Below are 5,013 nucleotides of genomic sequence, written 5' to 3' on the forward strand. Positions count from 1 at the left end.
AAACACATTTGTATTTGATAGTTGGCTATTCAGCTGTTAATCAGTAAAAAAAGTTTTTTGATCTGTTTTGTAGTTTTTGTTTGGCGTTCGTTAAAAAATGGAAAATCAAAAGGAACATTTTCGTCATATTTTGCTTTTTTATTTCCGCAAGGGAAAAACGCATCACAAGCTCATAAAAAGTTATGTGCTGTTTATGGTGACGAAGCCTTAAAAGAACGGCAGTGTCAAAATTGGTTTGCCAAATTTCGTTCTGGTAATTTTTCACTCAAAGATGAAAGACGCTCTGGTCGTCCAGTTGAAGTTGATGACGCCCTAATCAAAGCAATAATCAATTCGGACTGTCACTGTGCAACACGTGAGATTGCAGAGAAGCTTCATGTATCACATACATGTATTGAAAATCACTTAAAACAACTTGGCTATGTTCAAAAACTCGATACATGGGTTCCTCACGAACTGAAAGAATCACAGTTAACGCAATGCATTAGCAGCTGCGATTTGCTAAAGAAACGTAATGAAAATGATCCATTTTTAAAACGACTGATAACTGGCGATGAAAAATGGGTTGTTTACAACAATATCAAGCGGAAAAGATCGTGGAGCAGGCCAGGTGAACCAACTCAAACAACATCAAAAGCTGATATTCATCAAAAGAAGGTTTTGTTATCAGTTTGGTGGGATTACAAAGGAATTGTCTACTTTGAACTCTTACCACCCAACCGAACGATCAATTCTGATGTCTACATTGAACAACTAACGAAATTAAACAATGCAGTTGAAGAAAAGTGGCCCGAATTGACAAATCGAAAAGGTGTTGTATTCCATCATGACAATGCAAGGCCACACACATCTTTGGTCACTCGGCAAAAATTAATGGAGCTTGGTTGGGATGTTTTGCCACATCCACCATATAGTCCTGACCTTGCACCATCTGATTACTTTTTGTTTCGATCTTTACAAAACTCCTTGAATGGTAAAAATTTCAATAATGATGATGATGTCAAATCGTACCTGATTCAGTTTTTTGCTAATAAAAACCAGAAGTTTTTTGAACGTGGGATAATGATGCTGCCTGAAAGATGGCAAAAGGTCATTGATCAAAATGGGCAATACATTAAAGAATAAAGTTATTTAGTTCCATGAAAAAATTGTCTTTGATTTTCTTTAAAAAATCCGCAATTACTTAGCTGCCGACCCAATATATCCATATCTTTTAAAAGGGAGGAAAAAAAATGGACATAATAATACTTACAACAATAAAGATTTTTAAAAAGGCGAAGGAGGAGAGGGAGGGAGAGGGAAAAGAAGGGAGGTTTCTCCACTCATAACCACCCATATCAGTGGTATATCGGCATCTCTGACATTCTCTGACTTGGTTTGGTTTCATTACCGCTGGTGGCCTCTGCTGATGTGCTGTCTCAATATAGACTGTCTGTGGTTTTTCTGAGTTGGCATGCAGCTCACTGTGTCCTATTCATCGGTAAAAACTCTTCTACCAGTAAAAGTAGCACTCCTTTGGCTCTTTCCTTCTTATAAGCTACATTTTTATTATGTAATGATCATTTGGCCAACTTTGAATATTCTGCCTCCTTCTCTGAACTCTGTTTTGATTCATATAGAATCATAGGAACCATGGAGGTATTTCAAGTGTTGTAGAGAACAAGGTCAGGAATCCTTTCCTTGCCAGATCCACTACCCATGCTGGAATGGTCTGCACAAATAAATGCTGAACCTCCTAAAATCTCTGGAAGAACAGTAGTCATCGGTGCTTACAATGCAACGTTTACAACTCTAAGTGATGCTGAACTCCTTTACCATATCTCTTTCACTGGACAAGGAAACATGATGAGCTCAAAGATTTCATGGCTCAGCAAGCATTCAGCCAGGGAGTAGACAAACTCCAGTTTCCCCCCTTTGTGGACATCCCCAAGATCTAATTCTGTGGGAGGCTTTCCATCATTTAAGTAGGAGAATCCCTTCTTCCCCTCCATTGGAGGGAATATAATCCTTCATTGCTAACACTAAGCTCTCCTTAGGATGCAAGTCCCAGTGGCCTTCTCTTTTCTGACTCCTCTCTAACTCTGGGAAGTAAAGAATGATTGTGTTTGGAGTAATTGTGTTGGTTCTACTGCATTTAGTAAGTACTGGCTAGGACTGGGATAATTCAATTGCTTTCATCTCTCTTTACAATGGGTGTTCTTAATGCATCTTTAATTTTATTTGTGCATTCCTGTCCCAATTATATGGCAAATTTTATGACTGCATAGAGGAGGGTGCCAACTTAGACCAATAGAAGCGAGGAGGAGCCAGTGTAGAAGAAAAAAGAGTGGCCTTAGTATTGATCATCCTCCAGGTTGATGTATCTGTTTGAAACATTTCCTGCCAAATCCTGATTTAAATTTACTTCCCAGCCTGGCCTTCTGATCATGTTCCAAAATGAAATGTCATAGAACTTTTATCAGCAGTGACAGTTCTGATGAGACTCCTTCCACTTCCCTTTCTGGCTCAGTACATAGGAACAAGTCAAAAATCCCAAATGAACACAAGAATTCTACTGAGGTGTTCCAGAATGACCTCATGACACTTTTAGATTTTCACCACATTAATCCTATTACCTCTTTAAGGATATACGGAAAGAAGAATGGGGAAAGGGAGTCCAGGTACAAGCCAATACAGACACTCTTCCACAGCCTTCCCTCAGAATTGTAATCCAGAAGTTAAAAGGATGTTCTGTTAATCCTCTCCTGGAAATACATTTACTGCTCTATCCCAGGGGCCACAGAGCATGGCTATATCAACACCAAGGAGCGGATGGCATCTGTGTACTACTATGACCTAGATGACATGTACATCTTTTGGCTCCAGGCACTCAGTGAAGACCTTGTAACCCTAACTGGTTTGGCTCAGTGGATGAAGCATTGGCCTGAGGACTGAAGAGTTCCAGGTTCGATTTAGACAAGGGCATGTACCTTGGTTGCTGGCACATCCCCAGGAGGGGGTATGCAGGAGGCAGCTGACAGATGTTTCTCTCTCATCTGTGTTTCAAATTTTCAATCCCTCTCCCTTCCTCTCCGTAAAAAAATCAGTAAAATATATATTTTTTAAGAATGAAGACCTTGCAGAAATGGGTTGTGAACCAGTTGATGAGAATCTTATGGAAAAGACAAAAGTCCCGGAATGCCAATGACATGAAAATATGAGCCATACTATTGTGACAGAGGAAGGGTGAAGCATAGAGTATGATGAAGATGTGATCTGTGATTTGTCCTGGTCTCCAGACAGTGAAGAAAATGATATACTGTTCAGTGATAAGTATAACATCTCTGTATGTCCCCTGGGGAGACTTTTTGCTGCCTACCTGGGAGTCTCTCCTCTGTCTTCAAATCCTACTACATCATCAGGTTACACCCAGGGCCAGTAACCTTGACCTGATATGGAATCCTTATAGTCCCAGAAGGCAGCTGAACGGCTCGCTCATGTGTCCTGGGCATTCATTCTCGAGCCTGTTATGTCAAAATGAAGGTGGATCCAAAAAGACCACTAGGACAGGTCATGTCAGCTGTGCACTATAGATTCCAGAGGTCAGCATTGGTTGTCCTGAAAGGATGGAACCAATCACAATGATCTCCCACATCTCACCTGTTGGTGGGCCTTAGTCCGCTACCTGTGCAAGGTAAAGACAGGGCTTGCCTTCAGTGCTCAGTGAAAAGCTGCATCACTGATTTCCATGTTGTCTGTGCCTTTGAGCACAGCCTAGATATGAAGACCATCCTAGATGAGGGATATGAAGTGAAGTTTAAGTCTTTCTACCTCAAACACAGCCCAAACAAATAGAATCTCGGGAGATCCAGTATCCTCTATACAGGGCTGCAGAGCAGAGCCAGGCCAAAAGCAAGAAGACCAACCTGCAAGCACAGAAGCTTTGGGAACTGGAGAAGTTCTGTGCCCTCGTCAGTGTGGAGATGTGGCCACAGAACTGGGTGCCCACAGTAACTGTGGGCTTTATAACTACTGGAAACTGAAGAAGAAAAGTAACTGCAACAAGCCATTATTTCCTCTGAAGGAGGATGAAGAAAAAGGCCCAGTGCAGCCAAAGGCAGAAAATACTCATACTCACATGAGAATGCTTATGCATCTTCAGCAAGGCCTTGAGTGGGTCCGAAATCTGTGCTACACGATGGGCAGGTGAGAAAAGCTGAAGCTGCCATACAACAAAGTACAGGAAATGGCTGAAGGACTTCCTCTGACAAGTACAGGAGAAAGCTCATTGTTTTACCCACTACCAAGAAATACCTTAAAGTTAAAAATGCCCAGATCAGCCTCCAGAAGACTGCTGAAACAGCTCCACACAGATCCCTCTCTCCTGACAGCAACCCCTCTGTTCACAATATGGGGAGCATGCAAGTGCCCTAGGACTCTATTGGCTCTGTTGATAAGGTCTTTTCTCCATAGAATTTGTCCTCACCTGTCTCTGGAATAAGTTCTTCAACCTCCCAACTTCTGCCTGCTTCCTACTCCCTAATCTGGTAATAGTGGATACAGATCTTAATGAGAATGTTGAGAGTTTTGCTATTTTAACTTTTCTATCCAATGTAACTACTGAAACGTGACGATAAGGTTAGGAGCTACACATTCAGCTCTATTAAATAAACTGGTTTTTGTCTCAACATATTTTGAACTTGATGACATGTGGTTCTTTATTTGTTTGATTGTTGGATAAATGTTATTCTTTTATTTACTCATTACTATTTTTATTCATTTTCTTACCTACTAGGGAGAGACCTTCTGTGACCCAGCTTTTTTAGTCTAAAATCTATTTTGCCATTTTAGTCTAAAATCTATAATATTTTAATATAACTTCATCTTTATGGCGTAAGAAACTCATGTTTATAAATATATACACTATATGTAAGAAAAAGATCTGTAATTATACCATGAAGTGATAATCATTAATTATATATTTCAATAATATTTTATATAGTATTTTCCCATAATATAGAAAACTTTTAATAC

The 5,013-nt window shown here is 40.1% G+C and overlaps 1 pseudogene across 1 annotated transcript; it reads left to right on the forward strand.

The window, feature by feature from the left end:
- Positions 1-2,436: 2,436 nt before the first annotated feature.
- LOC311619119 (protein Jade-3-like) lies at positions 2,437-4,337 on the forward strand (annotated as a pseudogene). Its single transcript has 3 exons — positions 2,437-2,883; positions 3,107-3,325; positions 3,402-4,337. The product of its transcript is annotated as a protein Jade-3-like (transcript).
- The last annotated feature ends 676 nt before the right edge of the window (positions 4,338-5,013 follow it).

This window comes from Pipistrellus hanaki (genome assembly GCF_964339955.1).
Source record: "Pipistrellus hanaki genome assembly, chromosome: 3".
Classification (NCBI taxonomy): domain Eukaryota; kingdom Metazoa; phylum Chordata; class Mammalia; order Chiroptera; family Vespertilionidae; genus Pipistrellus; species Pipistrellus hanaki.